Source organism: Stegostoma tigrinum, chromosome 5 (assembly GCF_030684315.1).
Source record: "Stegostoma tigrinum isolate sSteTig4 chromosome 5, sSteTig4.hap1, whole genome shotgun sequence".
In the NCBI taxonomy this organism is placed as follows: domain Eukaryota; kingdom Metazoa; phylum Chordata; class Chondrichthyes; order Orectolobiformes; family Stegostomatidae; genus Stegostoma; species Stegostoma tigrinum.
The window spans coordinates 7,575,040-7,593,860 of NC_081358.1; the positions used below are offsets into that span (position 1 = coordinate 7,575,040).

The window sequence follows — 18,821 nt, forward strand, 5'->3', positions numbered from 1 at the left end:
GCTTAGTGATTACAATAGCGCTTGATACATTCTGTTAGACTTAATTGCAAATTAAGAGGAATAACTCATTTGAATTAATCCCACTAAATTCCCAATCTCACAGAAAAAAACAAACTCACTTGCAGTAGAAAATAATGTCTTCCATCAGTAAAATCACACTAACTACTCAGTGTGGTTGACCATACGGCTGGTTAGTGATGCAGAGTGATGCCACCAACATTGTTTCAATTCCTGTGCTAACTGACATCAGTCTGTCATCGCCACCTCACCTCTTAAGGCATGTTGATCGCTGGGTTTTGCCGGCCCCTGATTCTCTGGTGATTTTCCCTTCACTTCATTACGCAATGCAACTGAAAGTAAAATTACATCTCAGTTAAAGTTTATCAAAATGTCAATGTAGCAATTCTGCTACACTTTTCTCCTGTCATAACTTGTTAAATGTATGATTTGAAAGGGCAATGAGAAGTGCTCAAGCAAAATAGTTCTTAAAAATATCATTTATTATGCATTACGAACATAGCTGTTTCATAAACTTCACATTTTGGGCTTAATGGTGTACCTTCAAAGCCTGTTATCACAAGGGGATAATAAATTGTCCGTTATATGCCATGTTTGAAACAGAAGGAGCACCATTTGGAAATTTTAACATTTCTTATTGACATGATGACTAACAGATCACAGGGTACATCTTAGAATGACATTAGATAATCTTGAAGCATCCTATTTCCCTTCTAAAGCCAAATCACAGCACTGTTAGTATTATTATGGAATGTCAATATACAAATTCTAAATTTTCAGCTTTAACCAATCTTACAATCAGGCTCCTAAATTTGCTGATATAACACAGTGTGGAGCTGGAGGAACACAACAGGTCAGGCAGCATCAGAGGAGCAGGAAAGTTGACGTTTCAGGTCGGGACCCTCCCATTTCCCCCTGGCCATTTCTGAAGAAGTGCCCCAATCCAAACGTCAGCTTTCCTGCTCCTCTGATGCAGGAAAGTTGACGTTTCAGGTCGGGACCCTCCCATTTCCCCCTGGCCATTTCTGAAGAAGTGCCCCAATCCAAACGTCAGCTTTCCTGCTCCTCTGATGCTGCCTGACCTGCTGTGTTCCTCCAGCTCCAAGCTGTTATCTCTGACTCCAGCATTGGCAGTTCTTACCATCGCCTAAATTTACTGATGATGCACCGAGACTTTTAAAATGTTGGGCAATTCCAACAGACTGTATTGCCTCGATTTCCAAAGGTTTGTCATTATAGCTGAACCTATGTAAATATTTGGTTAAGTTTCGTAAGGTTCATAAACACTTATCAAAGCAGGGAAGTGCACGATTGTTTTGATGGGTAGTTTTAAGAAGTTACCAAAGAATTAGTTGGCTTTGATGTGGTTCATGAAATATGTCTTTGCTTTTACATTAAATTGAGCATTGAAGGAAATTTACATTTTTGAAATGCCTTTCATGAATTATAACACATTTGCCCTTCCCCTCCCCCACCCCACCCAAGTATTAAGTCTGTTTGGATGAAAATGCCATGAAATTATGAGATGTTTAATCTTCTTTCATCTCCACATGACTCAGGAGGTCTGTTCATTGTGAATACTGGATGAGTGGCTCTCAGGGCCATGAAGAATAAACAGGGGAAACGTGGGGATGTGGATGGAGGGGACATAGGGAGATGGAAGACATTATGGAGAATGACAGGTCCATGTGAAGTCTGGGGGAATGCATAGTGCAGCAAGGTGTCAGGACAGCTGGTGTCTAACAGCCTTTAGTACAACCAGATCAGATAACTTAGACAGGCCTTGTAAACAACATGCCTCAGCATTCACCCTTTTCTATGGGTGTGGCTGAACTGCATCCTGAAGTGATGGGCAAAACATGGAATTTCTATATGGCAGGCCTTTTAAAAGTGACAGCTGTATTGAGTCTAGACCTTTCTACCTACCCCATGGAAACTGGCATAACTGTTAAGACCATAAGACCATAACACATAGTAGTGGAAGTAAGGCCATTCGGCCCATCAAGTCCACTCCGCCATTTAAATCATGGCTGATGGGCATTTCAACACCACTTCCCTGCACTCTCCCCGTAGCACTTGATTCCTGTTGAGATCAAGAATTTGTCGATCTCTGCCTTGAAGGCCTCCACTACAATCTACGGATAAGAACAGACGGTAATCCTAAAATATGAAAATGCTGATGAAGATTGTTTGCAAACCATTCACTCAGGTAATACCAGGGTTTTAATTAGTGAGGAAACTCTATGTAAATTAGGGCTCTTTTTCTAAGAGGAAAGGAGTTCGAGAGGATATCTAATAGAGATGTTCGATATTATGAATAGTCATGATCAAATCAATGAAAGTAAACAATGTTGAATGGTCAATGAATGAATAGTGAACATAAAATGGATCAAGTTCCACATAATGTTTGAAATGGAGGCAGTTAGAATGGCTACTAGGATAATAAATTGAGAGAAGTGAAACAGATTGCACCAAACTGGACAAACCTTTGAATGGCTACAAACACCCATGATCAATGGGAGGCCTTTTTGTTAGATGGGTCTGAAATAGCCAAAATCAAAAAGTGGCTTCATTTACTATGATTATGTTACATAGACTTAAGACTGAACAGCTTAAGATCTTGAAAGAATAAAATTTCCCTTTGGGGTCTCTCTCATATAGCACCTGCAACAGTGTCTGTCATATTAACTTGTACCTGATTGCTACCATGCAATAAACTACATCTTATTTAAGAAAGAAGCCTCTTCTTATTAGACTACCAAGTGAGTTTCCTCGGCCACACTAAAACCAAGAAAGGCCTGTACATCCCCACCAGGAAAAAGCAGCAAATTGACCCGAAAGATCCTAAAACATGGTGATCAGTGGTGAGGGTTAATCATACAGCATTGGGCAAGCAGTGTGGATTCCATTTAGGAAGGTTGTTCATGCACTCATTCAACAGGTGGAAGAGTTAAACATTGATGAACAGTACACACCGAAGAACATTGTGGCAAGATTGAACAAGGCAGAATCTATAGATAATGATGAAAAACAACATTTCAGACTTAGAAACAAGTCTTACTCAGTGGAAGGAGTGAGATAAGCAGCTCCTGGAAGTGAATGACTACTCACAACCAAGAAAGATACCGATTGCATGCAGTACTGGCGAACTGTAGCAGCATTCCCAAGTGAAGATTCAGCTGAGAGAATGAATAGACTCTGGGACTCTGTGAATAAATATAAAATTGATCGTGAGCAAGGCGAATTGTTTTATCAAGAATACAGTTTACAGGCTTGTGGAGCTTACAGCTCAGATCAGACATCACCACCATAGCGAGCACGCATCATGCAACAGCGCTAAAATAAATGAAATCAAGATCCGTGGAAGCAATTTAAGATGAGGTTGCAGACGCAGGAATGTCACAAAGCCAGAATAAAGGGGCTCTTTAGAAGTCTAAGCAAACAAGATCTAACAAAAGATGAAAGTTTGGAAACTATTGTGGCTGTCAGAAAAGGAGACCTAATACTTAAGCAAGAGTAAAGGTAGTGAATATTTATTACACAGTTGCACACAGTGCAACTCATGCAGATATAAGAGCCATGAAAGCCTTGGGAATTATTGTTTAGAGCCATGTTCAGCATGGATCTTGAGGCGAACTGTACCCTGGCTAGAATCTTTCAAAGAAATCTTGGCTTGGGGACTATTCTTCAAATTATAGCCCAGAGTACAACATTTCATTATTTACAAAAGGTGAGAAAGGGAGCCCTGGGAATTGTAGAGAGTTAGCCTGACTTCTATTGTCAGGAAACAAGTAAGAGTTTATACCTCAGGGCAAAGTGACTTTAAAATGTTCACATGATCAGATGTCTGATGAATCTGATTTTTGAAGAGGTGGCAAAGTACTAGAGAGGGGAATGTCTACAGAAATTATTTACATCAACATCTGGAAGGTGTTGATGAAAACTCTCACGAGACCCTGTAGAAAAATGCTGATCAGCAACTAATTGCAGGTGAATGATTCTCCAGCTTAGGAAAATTGTCTTGCTACATAAAACCAAGAGTAGTGATAATGGTTGGGCATTCTTATTAGTGGGATGCAACCACTGGTGTCCAGCTGCCCCACAACAATCCAGGCTGTGCCCCCAATCATTCACCATATTGAAAGAGGTATCAGCAGACCCTAAACCACCAGAAAAAGATTGGCCAAAATCTTTTTCTTAACCCTCCAAAGAACAGCCAAACTGTAAATATCAGCACAGAAGAAGAATGCATCATTGTACTCATTTACAGCACTGATTATTCCCAAGCGAACAAAGAAACTGAGGTGGAAACAAGCATATGCCTCAGATGATCTGATGGAAGGTCAGCAATCTAATTTACTGATGGCACAAAGATAGGGTGGAATAGTAATCATTAAAACAAAAATGACATTAAGATTCAGAAAATGAAACAAATGTTGCAAAGTGACTTCAATGCACACAAAAGTAATTTTTTACATTGTAGATCTTTGAATTGTAGAACAAATAAATAGTATAAAGCTAGAAACAGCGAACATCTGCAGAGACTCAAGCGATAGATCATTAAGTGAAAGAGAAACTCTCATTACAGAGAGTTGACTGAGGGTAAATTTAACCTCAGGGTCACAACACCTCAGCTGATGGGGTTAGGGAGAGAGAGCAAGGCAAGGTGAGGTTAAGAAGATGGGCTTTCATGGTGACCTCAGCCAGTATGAGAATTGAACTATTGCTGTTGATGCCACTGTGTATCACAAAACGAGCCACCCATCCCAATGAGCTAACAAGAAAAGGTCATGAATAGATCAGAAAATAATCAAACTGAATAATGGAACTCCCCCCTTTTGGAACTAGATTAAACAACAGCTGAGGTCATGCTCTAGCCACACGAAACTATGATTCATAACCGAGCATTTTTGGGCATCAAATCTTAGCAAAGATATGTTAGCCGTGGACGGAGCACAGCACAGATGTCCCAGAATGAATTCAAGGGCTAAATTCTGAGGAGCTATGCCAAAAGTTAGAGCATTTCCTGGAAGTAAGGAGGTTAGAGGGTAATTTTATTGAAGTTTTTAAAATATTAAAGAAGAAGTAAGGCAAAAAAAAGAGAGAATTTGTTTGCACTGATTGGGAAGCCTAGGATTAAGGGACATAGTTGAAAAATTAGAGCTAAACTTTTCAGGAGTGAAATGCAGGAATATTACTACATGCAAAGTGTAGTAGAAGTTGGAATTTTTTTTCCACAAGTCCAGTTAAAGCTAAACCAGCTGTTAATTTTAGTGCTGAGATTGTTAGATTTTGATAGCTCTATTCACTTAATAGCCTTAAGGCAGGTATATCAAATTAGTTTACAGATCAACCATTTCAGTGAAAGGAAGAATAAACAAGGGGAATAAATATTAATTTGTTATTTTTGTGTTCCTTCTAGAGAGCAGATGTCTAAAACAAAATATTGTAGATGCTGGAGATCTGACAAAAAAACTGAACATGCTGAGAACATCCAGATCACGCAGCATCTGTGCAGTAATAAACATGGTCAATAGGCTATGGCAGAAGGTATTGCGCCAGGCTGGGGACCCCAGATAGCTCAGTCAGTAGAGGGCTCGACATGTGAAAAAGCATGTCTTGAAGCAGGCAGTTGTGAAATTTAATTCCACCAATGAGTATGCCATTTCCCCATCACCATTCAACCACTTCAAAAGACATGAGCAGCTTTGACTCACACAGGGAGACTGGAAGCATCCAGTTGGCCTGCTTACCTCCAACAGACAAAATAAGGTCTCGGCTAGCTGCCTGGAGGTGCCAATTGACAACAGATCCTCAAATTCAGAGTGAGGGTGTAGGGGCAATTGTCGACGAAGGCTTTGAAGCTCTCCCTTTGTTCCTGGCGACAACTCTGGCTTTACAAAAGGAGTTATCCTCCTCAGTTGCTGACGGCTTTCTCTTTCTGTGTTAAAGTTTAAGAAATCATAAAGTGCTCTCACTTAACTTTACTCAACATTGTTACTCCTTCCAAGCTGGAAATTCTTCTCTTGGCCCAATGGCTTCAAGAGATTAAAAACCGAAAGAACTGCAGAACCTTCCTCAGAACAGGGCCACTGGTCCCGAAACATTAACTTTGTTCTTTCCTTCACAGATGCTGCCAGACCAGCTGAGCTTTTCCAGCAACTTTGTTGTTGTTGGCACCAAGAGATTGCCCCGGTACTGTCTGGCCATGATCTAGCCTTTTTTGGACAAAATCCACTTCCGAGTGCCTATCCCCACCCCCCTCCCTCCACCTTCCCCGGTGCAAGGTTCTAACTCCCATTTGTACCTGACATTCAGCTTCAGAACCGAAACACTGAAGTCCTGCAGGACATTTCAATTTGATAGTTTTTCACCAGAATAGCAAACTGTTCAAGATTTAACTGATTTTAAGCAAAAATTGAGTCAGGGAAATGGAAGCAGAGATTAAATGGCTCTTGAGAAAGTAGAAATAGCACATGAGAGTTATTGATATAGAACGCTTGCTAATACATTAAGTATACATAACTGTATATTTAGATGAGAAAATAGCTACATTAGCACATACAATGATACAAAGTCACATGGTACAGTAAGTAGTTGTCACAGTAAGAAGCCTCCACTATGGATCAATGTTCAATCTCCGCACCTGCCTTCAGCTTCATCTGAATTCGTGTAAAAAAGACAAAACCCAACACCGGTCTCCAAAAGAGAAGTGCTGAACTCAATGTTGAGCTGATAGTATCGAATCAAAAGTGAACTTTACAGATTCAAAGTATTGTTATCAATCAGAAGATGCCATTCGGCCCATCATGCCTGTACCAGTTATCGAAAGGAGCACCTCACCAAATGCTATGCTCCTACCTTCTTCCTGCAACCTTGCACATTATTCCTTTTCATTAGCCATCAGACTCCCTTTTGAATGCCTCAACTGAACTTGCCTCCACCACACTTAGTGGCAATGCATTCTACAACCCACCACTCACTGTGGGAATCAGCTTTTCTTAATGTCACTGTTCCTTCTTATGCTATTTACTTGTATTCAATGCCTCCTTGTTCTTCATCCTTTCATGAGTGGGAATGTTTTCACCCTATAGCCTCTGTCTAAACCTTTCGTGATTACATGTATTTGAATCTGATCTTCTCTCTGACTTTCCTCCTACAAGAAAAATAGTTCAAATTTCCCCAATCTTTCTTCATTATTTATTTCTTCATCCCTAGAATCATTCTTGTAAACCTCAGTAAGGTCAGGAAGGAGAGATCACATTGGATTTCAGAGGCAACATAGGAATTCGATACAGAGGGGAAGAGGTGCTTTTTGCTTGCTTTTTCGTTTCATTGTCCATAAGGTCTTTTTAAACAGAATAATTTGAAATCCATGACCTGGGGCTGAGCACAAAGCAGCATCATAGGAAAACCGTAGATTCATTCACTGGCATCAGCTGCTAATTTGACTATTTATAATAGGGTAATGTCAGAATGAAGGCAAATAGGAGAAATATTTACAGATTACAAACTTAAAAACCAGAAGATATTAAAAAATAAAAACAACAAGATAAGAGCTAACTAACTGAATTAGAGAAGCAGGGCGAGATGATGTGTTGTAACTGCATGATGTGGGAGCTGCTGGAACACATTTTTATTCAAATTGACAATACCTGTAGCAAGATAAACATGAAATTGCTGGAAAAGATCAGCAGGTCTGGCAGCATCTGCGGAGAGGAATCAGAGTTAACTTTTCAGGCCCAGTGACTCTTCCTCAGGGAAATCATGTCTGCCTGATTTGTCAGAGATTGTATGAAGAAGACTCCGCAATAATAGATGGGGGGGAGCCAGTAGATATATTAGTATTTGGGCACCTTGTTTAATGCCTTTTGGAAATCCAAGTACAATACATTTGCTGGCTCCCCTTTCACCACAGCACTCTTTACTGTCTCAAGGAACTTCAGTAAATTAGTAAACATGATTTCCCTTTGACAAAACCATTTTGGTTCTACCTGATTTCCTGGAATTTATCCAAGTGTCCTATTATAAGATCATTAATAACTGTTCCTAACATTTTCCCAGTGACCGCATCATCTTCCTTGACAATGACCGATGCAAAGTACTTGTTTAATACTTCACCTGTGCCCTTCGCCCTCATGCATAAATCCCTCTTTTAATCCCTAATTGGCCCTGTATTCCCTGCACAACTTTTAATACACCTGTGAAGTATTTTAGGACTCCTACTAATGTTCATAGTAAATCCTTTTTAATACCCACTCCCAACCTCTCTTCTTTTAATTTTCACCTTTCCTTACAACCTCTGTATTCTGCTTGTTCTTAATTGTATTTTCTACCTGACACCTCTCACAAGGACACTTTTTCTTTTTAATCACAATTTCTACCTCTCTTGTCAGCCAGGGAGCACTGAATATGTTTTTGTTATTTTTGTCTTTTAAGAGAATAGATGTAAAGGTAATGTTTCCATAGTCTTACCAGACCATAGGACTGCCTTCTCATTTGAGCGAGACAATTGGTGGTGGTTTAACCTGAGGGTCATCAATGGCAGACAAGGGGAGAGGTAACATTATGATAACTTCAGGCAGTGTAGGAATCAAACTCATACTCCTGGCAGCCCTTTGCACTGCAAACCAGTAGTCCAGCCAACTTAGCTAACCTACTGAGAACATGGACCATCTCTCCTTCGAAGAAAGCCCATTGTTTAGCAATTGATTATCCTAGCATTGGAGTCTAATTTAGTCCATCCAAATCCCATTCTTACCCCATTGAAGTTGCTTTACCCGAATTAATTATACATATTCTGGGTTGTTGATGTTTTTCCGCCCATACTCGCTCTAAGCCTGATGATCCATTGATCATTATGAGCAGGACAGACAGGAATCACGAGTCAAAGTGTTGTTACTGGCTCAGGGCCAGAGCTCCTGCTCCAAGCACAGAAACACTGTACCCAGCCTTAGCTCAGTGACCCCACTACCAGGCTGACTACAGTGAGCGTTACCCCAGTCCCTGAACTGCCCCACTCACAAGCCAAGTACAGAAAACACCGTTTTTCTGGTGAAGCACCTAGGCCTGAAACATCAGCTTTTGTGCTCCTAAGATGCTGCTTAGCCTGCTGTGTTTATCCAGCTCCACACTTTGTCATCACAGAAAACACCCCCCCCCCACCAGCCTGAATCCAGTGAGCCCCAAACCATGTCCCTTTTTCCCTAGACTGTGAGTTTTGTGCTTCTCTGTAATGTCCATGCAAAGATTTTCCTATATATTCTTCCCACTCATTAGTGGCCAATTGACTACACTAAGCAATACACTCCTTCCTGACCAAACTAACTCAAACACTGACCCCTCTGGGGCATTTACTTTCTCCAGGACGGCAACGCTCTCCCACTCCATACCACAATACTTGCCCCTTTCTGTTTTACCAATCTTCCCTTAACACATTGTAACCAAGAATGTTTGACATCCAGTCCTGGACTTCCTTGAACTAGAAATCAGTGGCAGTAACAGTATCACATTTCATCTTGGACCGATAACTCTAGTTACCCACAAACATGCACATTAACCCAGATTTAGATTTCATTGCACTTTTCTCTGGTGCTCTGACCCAACTTATTAACGCACTATCCACAAACGCACTGCTTTCTCTCTCTCCCCTGGTTCTGTACATCTTGTTATTCCTCTCTGATATTGTCTCCTGTCCCTCCATTCCCCCTCCTGGCCCCCAGCAGTCTTGGATTAGACCCTTCCCAATAGCCCTAGCAAAACACCGCACCAGGAACACAGTCTCATTCTGCTCAGGCCTAAACCCAGATCACCAAGAGCTGATCAAAATGTCCCAACAATTTGCAACCCTCCTAAAAAAGTGGCCTCATCCCATTTTCTACCCATGCTGTTAATTGCAATGTGGATCACAACCTCTGGCTGATAGCCATAATTACCCCAACACCCCACTCCCCCTTGGTACCCTGCCTCAGTGTGCTCTGTAAGGCTTAGTGGTATTCTTGAGCCTGGAATTAGGGAGGAAACACATCATCCTAGATTTTTCTGAAGAAGGGTCCCGACCCGAAACATCATCTTTCCTGCTCCTCTGTTGCGGACTGGCCTGTTATGTTCCTCCAGCTCCACACTGTGTTACCTTAGATTTATGTCCATGTCACAGAAATGTCCATCTTCGCCATCGAATCACCTATCAGCATTGGGTACAAGAAAGACAATATTCATCTGAGATGTGGTGGCATGGATTTGGTTGTGTCTGCAGTGCCGAGATGAATCATCAGCCTAATCAATATTCAGAACTGAATAATCATTGGAGAGTGAGATGCACTTTGTGGATTCCTACTTATTCCTGTTGCCGGCCAGGCAGTCAGTCATTCCCTCTCTTCCTGTGTATTCTTAACTTACTGAAACCCTACATCGCAGAGGTCCCAGATTTGTGGATGTCAGATTTACAAAGACTCATACTTATGAATGTAATCCATACATGTGTGCATTCATAATTTTAAAGATACAGCATGTGACTGTTTCCTGTACTTGCCATTTTCTATTTTTCTGCATTGTGTTCAGACTAGCATTTAAATTGATTGACGAAATGGAGTCAAAAGCAGAGCCCATTCAGCACCCAGCTCTTCATTTGTTCCATACTCCTAATATTTCACTTTCCTGGTTAACTTGCCAGCTGTTGGGTCACTTTCCCCAAGCTGTAATGCTCATTCACCAAACAATTGCTCACTTCCCTGAAATGTCACACCATTTCTTTCTCTTTCCAAATGCAGGTTCAGGCTGCTTTCAGGGGACAGCTAACCCCCTGGTTTGTGCTGTTCCAACTAAACCTGACCACTACCTGATGAAGTATAGAAGTGAAACTAAAAATAATGAAGGCAAAGCAAGCAAATAAAATGAAAATCCTGTCTAAAGAATTAGCAGAACCAAGGGGGACGTTCAAACCTAAACTTTAAGTCGGGTGTCTATTAGGACAGAGAATACCTGGAAACAGAATCTATAATAAAGGTAATGGTAAAGTTGCCATAGTCTCGGAAGACCATTGAGGCTCCCTCTCATTCGGGAGAGAAAAAGAGAGAGAACAACTGAGCCTAACCTGAGGATCAGCACACCTCCTGTGAATGGAAAGGTTGAAAAGGACAGCCTTCGTCATAGCTTGTAATTAAGAAGTGCTAATTGTTAACAGTAAACAATGTACAATGTTATGGGCAAAGTGCAAAAGAACAGCAATAGCATTATGGATAGGATCGAATGGCCTCAACTTTGGTATGAAATTCCCTAAATTAATATCAAGCAAAGTCTTCCCTGGACTGCAGGCTAACACAGAGATAATCACACCATTAGTGCTGGCAACATACAAATACACATACAGCCGCTGATCATTCTGAGACCAAATTAAAATACACACAAGGCAGAGCACAGAAAATGACATGACATATAGTGACAAATGGTTGCTTTGTTCTCAGAGTCATCCATCCCTACCCTCTCCAAGCTCCAAATTGCTAATGGCTTATTTGGTGATACTGCAGGTTCCTGTTTCCTGGATGAGACAGTGATTCATTTGTCGTGAATGTGTATAAACAGACACGATATCTAATTCACAGGCAAATGCCCAGTTTTCCTGTTGAGTTTCTGTGAGTGCCTGATTTGAGTTACTTTGTTTTGATTGAACCTCCGTGAAGTATTTTGAGGCATTGTTTTGCCATTGATTGACTATCAGGAAAAATGAATTATGCAAACATTTTAAAGAATGAGCTCACGAATGAATTAAAATAAGAGATATAAAATTGTGAGAATAATGGACCCAATAATGTCCTTCAATGTTAAGTCATTTTGTAAGATTTATTATGCCTACAGCAACATTAGGGTATGCTCTAACACTAATGTTTAAAAACATGAACATAGGTATTTACTGATAAGTTGATCACTAAATGATCTCTTTCAAATCTAGCCTTTCAATACACACCAGGCAGTCACAATTATTAACTATTTACAAAGAGAACTAAGCAAGACATCTCTGGAATCTTCCACACTAAAATTCCTGTTCTGTATAATCTGGCATCATCGAAAATGCAGTCTAGCTACTAATCCCATATTGACATGGTGTCTTCCAAGACATTCCAAATTCTTAACAACTAACAGTCCTCTTTAAAAGTGCTTTCGATTCTCTTATGGAGGTAGATAAAACAGCCAATTTACCTCTTGCAGAGAAAGAGTTAAGAGATTCCAATCCAATTAATCCTTTATGGTGACTCTCATTCGAGATTTAATGTTAGCCAGGGTATTAGCAGAACTCTATTGCAAAATTTAGTGGGGTTGTTTTTACGTAAACAAACAAAGCTGGCCACAAAGCCAGTGGTTTTCAACAAGTTTACTGTGACAAGTTGAGAAGTATATCAGAAAATTTTCAGGGAGCAGTGATGATTTTCCCAAGTATCAAGGCCATGTCCATGTTTTTGATCTCCTCTGGAGCCTGGGTGTCTATTATTGATGGCAGGATCTGCTGACATTCATCAGCACGCATACCCTAGAGATGGGAAATCTGCTCAGTTCTGCAACCTGCTTGTGAATGTGCAGGATCAAGTATTCAGATCAAAAGGTTCTGTACGCACCAGCAGGACCAGGTTTCCCACTAACCCAGTAAATTGTAATTTACTAGGTCTTGCATTTTGCAGTGATCCATTATCCATGCATATTTTGAAATTGTTGAGTTGAGCAGAGTTTGAAAATGTGTCTGTGCTTGCAGCCGAAGGTGGTGTATTTTTGCTGGTGGATATAAAGCTTTAATGCTCTTGACCCTTCCTCTGCTTGTTGTACGTTCTATGTTGCAAACCCCTCGAGTAAAGCCATAACTATAGTCAATGCAAGTAATTGTGACATTTATGAGCAACCAATTCAGCTGAATTAGTGGGTGTGCCGTGGAATTGTTTGTCTCATTGAATTGTGCCTTGGTACCTTGGTGCTGAAATCCTCTAATGTAGCACACAACAATCTTGATATATCAATTCAATATCACTCTTGATTACAACTGTAGGTTTATCCATTGTGTACTCTTGTTTTATTTTCTAAAGTTTTTGTAAATTATCTAATTAGAGAATCATTTAAACAATAGATTTATCTTAAAGCAAGTGAAGTAGAATTTGCTTCTTACTGCCTTCACATTGACGGATAAAATAGCAATGATGCTGCATCAATTCTAATCTCACTCGTACTCACTAGAACTGACCTACTCGACATAAGAGAAAAATCTGCTTCCATATCATTAAGGAAATGTAATTCACCCAAGGCACACTGAAAGAGAAAGTACATGTGCAAATTCTCCTGTGTTGAATTTTGTTGTTATGATACATTTTATTGTTCAGGCCATCAGTAAGTAACTTCCTTTGGAAACCTATCCACAGACTGTAATCAAACACCCCTTTGGCAAACCCATCCAGTAAACTACCAACTTCCATGAACTGTTTGCTGCAGTCAAAGCTCTAATTTTTGAATCCCCAAAAAAGAAAGCAGTGTTGTAGATGCTGTTCATCTCTCGATTCTGAGACTCCTGAGAGATCGTCCTCAATACAGGCTTTGTTTTATAGAATGGGCATCCAGTGAACAGTGCCCAGTCAGGTAGATTATGTCCATCGAGATGCATTATTGTTTTAAGGCTTACATAGTATTTCTTCAGTCATTGAAAGTAATTATTCTTTTAATTAGAAATTATATACCTATAATTTGTTAAATTTAATTTGTAACCTATTTAATTTGTACCCGTTACATCTAGAAAATTCCTTTAATGTTTCACTCTTTCCGAGTAATTGAAATAATAAATATTTCAGTGAGAATTTTAAAAGATTTGATACTGTGCCAGTATGCCTTGGGTAGATTACACTTCTGTAATGATATGGTAATACATTATGAGACTTGATTATTCTTGTGTGCAGATTACTGGAAAGTACTGAGCTTACCCAACCTCTCGATCATGCTTAGACCAGGTTACCAATAAAGAATACAAGATCTGTTACAGAATTGCTGTGAATATTTACATTGGCCTAATTCATGCAACAATAAAAATAAAACCCTAAAGTACTGTACCAGATACTGAGTGAGTCGGCATAATATATAAGCTACTGATAAGAAGGGCGTCCCAACCTAAGTCCACAAACTGGAGATGAGGTTTGGAAGCAAAAACAGCTGCTACTGCACAATGCACGAACAAAAAGTAGATGCTGATGAAAAATAGAAGCAATTTCAGCAGGTTTGGAAGCCAAACAGAAAGCAACAGAATTTTTGTTTCAACTAATTTGTGGTATGTGAGCATTGCTGGCTAGGCCAAAATTTAATGTCCATCTCTTAACAGTCAAGATTGTGGTGATAAGTTGCTTCACGCTCCTAATTCTTTCACGCCCCTAATTTGTGCCTTGTAGACAATGGGCAGGCTTTGTAGAACAGAGAGTGAGTTACTTGCCAATGAATTCCAGCCTCCAATACCCACAACCATCTTCCTTTGTGTTAGGTATAACTCCAACCATTGACGAGCTTCCCCCTAATATTGTTTGAGACCAATTTTGATGGGCTTACATGAATAGAATAATATTAGTTATTACAAGTGGAATTGAACTGTAAAGTAGGGAAAAGTTCCAAAGAAGAGTTATTGGACTCAAAAGTTTGTTTCTCTTTCCACAGCTGCTGCCAGACTTGCTGAGTTTTGCCAATGCTTCATGCTCTTATTTTCCGAAATGTGGAGTTTATCTTTTCGTTATGCAGGGAGTTGATGAGACCACATTTGGAGTTGTCTGTACAATATTAGTCTCCTTACCTAAGGATGTAAATATGTTGGAAGCAGTTCAGAGGAGTTTTAATTGATTAATACCTGAAATGGGCAGGTTATCTTTTGTGGACAGTTCAGTTAGGTTGGGCTTATATCTGATGGAGTTTAGAAGAGAAAGGTGCACTTGATTGAAACCTAAGATCCTGAGGGTCAACGTGGAAATGATGCTTCCACTTTTGGAAGAATTATAGAACTAAAGGTCGCTGTTTCAATATGGGGAGCCATCCACTTAAGACAGAGATAAGTCAATCTTATTTCTCTCAGAACATTCCAAATCGTGGGACCCTTCATCCTCAAAAGATGGTTGAAATATATTTTTTGAATACTTTCAAGACAGAAGCAGCTACATGCTTGATGAGCAAAGGAGTGGAGATGTTACTAAGGATGTGCAGGAATCATGCCATGATTTTATTGAAAGGCAGGATGGCCTGGTTTTCGTCTCAATTTGTATTTTTCCATGATGCCATACTTAGTCATTACAGCCTTTAAGCACAATCAGCTTCATCTCACCTCTGGAGTTCAGCTTTATCATTCATGCTTGGACAAAGGTTGTAAAAGTTGATGACAATCAACACCACCTTCCCTGACTGTTGATGATTGAGCATAAATTGGTTGATCTGTAATTGCCAGGTTGGATCTGTCCTGATCTTTGTGGACAGGACATACATGGGCAATTTTTCACATTTTTGGGTAGATGTCAGTGTTACAGGATGTACTGGTGATAATGGGAACTGCAGATGCTGGAGAATCCAAGATAACAAGGTGTGGAGCTGGATGAACACAGCAGGCCAAGCAGCATCTCAGGAGCAAAGAGCTGATATTTCGGGCCTAGACCCTTCATCAGAGAGGGGGATGGGGAGAGGGAACTGGAATAAATAGGGAGAGAGGGGAAGGTGGACTGAAGATGGAGAGAAAAAAAGATAGGTGGAGAGGAGAGTATAGGTGAGGAGGTAGGGAGGGGATAGGTCAGTCCAGGGAAGACGAACAGGTCAAGGAGGCGGGATGAGGTGGTAGGTAGGAAATGGAGGTGCGGCTTGAGGTGGGAGGAAGGGATGGGTGAGAGGAAGAACAGCTTAGGGAGGCAGAGACAGGCTGGGCTGGTTTTGCGATGCAGTGGGGGGAGGTGAAGAACTGGGCTGGTTTTGAGATGCAGGGGGGAAGGGGAAATCTAGCGAACAGCTAGTTCTGCTGGAGTATTATCAGGGCCCATAGCTTTTGCAGTATCCAATGTTTTCAGCTGTTTCTTACCACCATGTGAATTGAATCAAATTGGCCAAAGGCGACGATCTATGGAGACCTCAGAAGGAGCCCTACATGGACCACCCACTTGCCTCTTCAGGCTAAAGTTTGATGTAAGTGATACAGCCTTGTATCTTGCACTTATCCCCTGGCCTCCCCTGATGTAAAGGACAGGATATTAATGAAAGATCAACCTCCAGTTACTTGTTTAATTATTCACTATTATTCAAGACTGGGCCTGGCTGTTCTTTGTGGCTTTCATTTGATTCGTTGGGTGTGGCATCACTTAGTCCTGCTTATCACATGCTGCTTCTGTTGTTTGACACACAAGTAGCCTAGTGTTGTAGGTTCACCAGTTTGACATTTCATTGCTAGGTCTTCCTGGTGCAACTCCTAGAAATGCCCTTCTGAAGCCTTCAGGCATTCTGGATGTGAGTTTGCTCGGTGAGCTGGAAGGTTCGTTTTCAGACATTTCATCACCATACTAGGTAACATCATCAGAGAGCCTCGTTGAAGCTTCGTCGGAGGCTCACTGATGATGTTACCTAGTATGGTGACGAAATTTCTGAAAACGAACCTTTCAGCTCAGCGAGCAAACTCACATCCAGAACATCAACCTGAGCTACAAATCTTCTCAAAACGCGCTAGCATCTCCAGGCATTTGCTGACCCTGCTGCAGTGTGGATTCACTGACAAAGGTAGGGAAGCCGTAGTGACGCAGAGAAATTTACATTAAGCCACAGCCCCTCTGACATCACATGCAAAAGACAAAAAAGGAGATAATCAATTCTTCAACTCGTTAAATTGAAAGGTGGCATCCAGAAATTATTTGAGCCGCCACTTGAACTAATGCTCATGAATGTGGAATTAACAGGTTAAGGAAGAAATAGATTGTGTAACTAAGCACATCCATTCTCTCAAACAGCCAACACTGCAATGATGGCATGAATGGTCTTCCTCTGTGCTGTGAGCTTCGGTGATCCCATGAATGTGGTTCCTTAATTAGCTTCCAATGAAAGCTTTGATCGGCCCTCAGTACTAAAGGCTGTGACCAGCAACCAATTGAAGCCTTACAGGTACATCTGGTTATGCTGCAATTGGCTGAAATCAGTCCAAATTAAACTGAATTCAAATTAATTACAGCAGCAGCAGGAAAAACACAGCAGGATCCGACATTAATTAACCGTAGGTACAGGTGATTAATTCTGGATTATCACAGTCACAGATCTGCCTGAGGATCTGGATACAATACAACAAACAGTCCCTAACAGGACTTGACATGTTGACCTGTGGCCATCAGGTTTGAAGGGTGGATTTCTGCCACAGATTTTAACATACGCAGTGAGCATACAGCTGGCTATTATAGAATAGAAGTATAGGTACATTGGGACTCAGGCCAGCAGAAGACTCCCAAAGGGGACAGTCAAAAGGTTTTGGGGATGTCCTCAAAGCACCTCTAGAAAGGTCAAAGAACCCTCGCTTTTCATGGGACTTTTGGCTTGTAACTGACCAAAAGAGATGGAGAAGGTCCACCTGGGAAGGCACTGGGCACATCAATAGGTTTTGTTGGGAATATGCAGAGGCAAAATTGAGGAATGAGAAGGAACATGCAAATCTTCAAACAAACCATATATCTAATCCTTAAGGCACCATCACTTCATGCAGATGGCAAATTCTGCAAATAACATGTTGGACTTTGACGTCTCAGAATTCATCAAACTGATGTGCAAAAAAATTCATCCTCAATCTTGAGGAATTCCCAAGAGGTGGGAGAACACAATGCATTGTGTCATTGGAAGTCTATGCATATTAATATCCAGTCTCAGTGACTCTCCATGCACTGATATTCAGGTGGGAATGTTCTGACTCCCAAAAAATTCTCACATTAATCATCTGTCATCATGTTGCTCAGTTATTTATTTTAAATCTTCCCCTACTTGTGTTTACGTAGCCATAGGCTAGTGCTCAAGGCAATATTCTGCAAAATATCACAGCAGATACAGTAATGCAGTCACTCAGGAGAATTTATTCAATTCACGGGATCACAGACACTGTAGAAGCAAACAATACTCCACAGGTTCTAAGTTTAAAAGATTCATGCATGAATTAAATTTCACTTGTGTATGCAGTTAACCAAACTATGACCAAGCAAATGGAGAATCCAAGCAAAGAGCATTTGAATCTAGCACTGTTAAATTGTGCAGCTCCTCATCACAACAGAATGAATTATCACTGTAGAGTTACTGATTGGGCAGGAGGTATGAGAAAGCAACTCTATTGGAGATGATGTCAAAATCTCACATTTCCACAAAGGCACAAGAGCAGCAAAGAGATAACCACGTTATAAACTTTGAAGAAACAAAGTTACCAGAACTACAGATCAGGGAAAGAACGTGCATAAGAGAGAAGGAATGATTGCAAATACATACAAGGCATTGTGACGATTTAGTAAGTTTAGAGAATCAAAGAAGAATATATAGCACATTTTAACAGACTATATACAAGGTTGAAAAGAATTCTACCAGAGATTCTAAGCTCAGAGGTTGCCTTTACATTGTTGAATTGCACTGAGGCATCAAACATGGGCAGAAACGAAATATTAACTGGAGTTAGATTTTCAGAAAGGGACACACTTCTGAGAAAGAGGCCAGAAGTCTTAAAAACCATTTCAATGGAAAAAAAATAATTCCCAGTGCTTTCCTGGCTCGATGGGGCACTCGGCAGTCTCACAAAAGAGGGAGAATTCCATGAT

The 18,821-nt window shown here is 40.6% G+C and overlaps 1 protein-coding gene across 3 annotated transcripts in view; it reads right to left on the reverse strand.

Moving 5' to 3' along the window:
- Positions 1 to 18,821, reverse strand: part of LOC125451860 (cAMP-regulated phosphoprotein 21-like) — a 405,355-nt gene that overhangs the window by 329,528 nt on the left and 57,006 nt on the right. For 2 of the 3 annotated variants that reach the window (XM_048529526.1, XM_059645782.1), the window contains one exon: positions 120 to 350. The exons of the other annotated variant lie outside the window; for it this stretch is intronic. The gene's annotated coding sequence lies outside the window, so the exon portion shown is untranslated. The remainder of the gene's footprint in view (positions 1 to 119; positions 351 to 18,821) is intronic. 3 annotated transcript variants of the gene reach the window in all.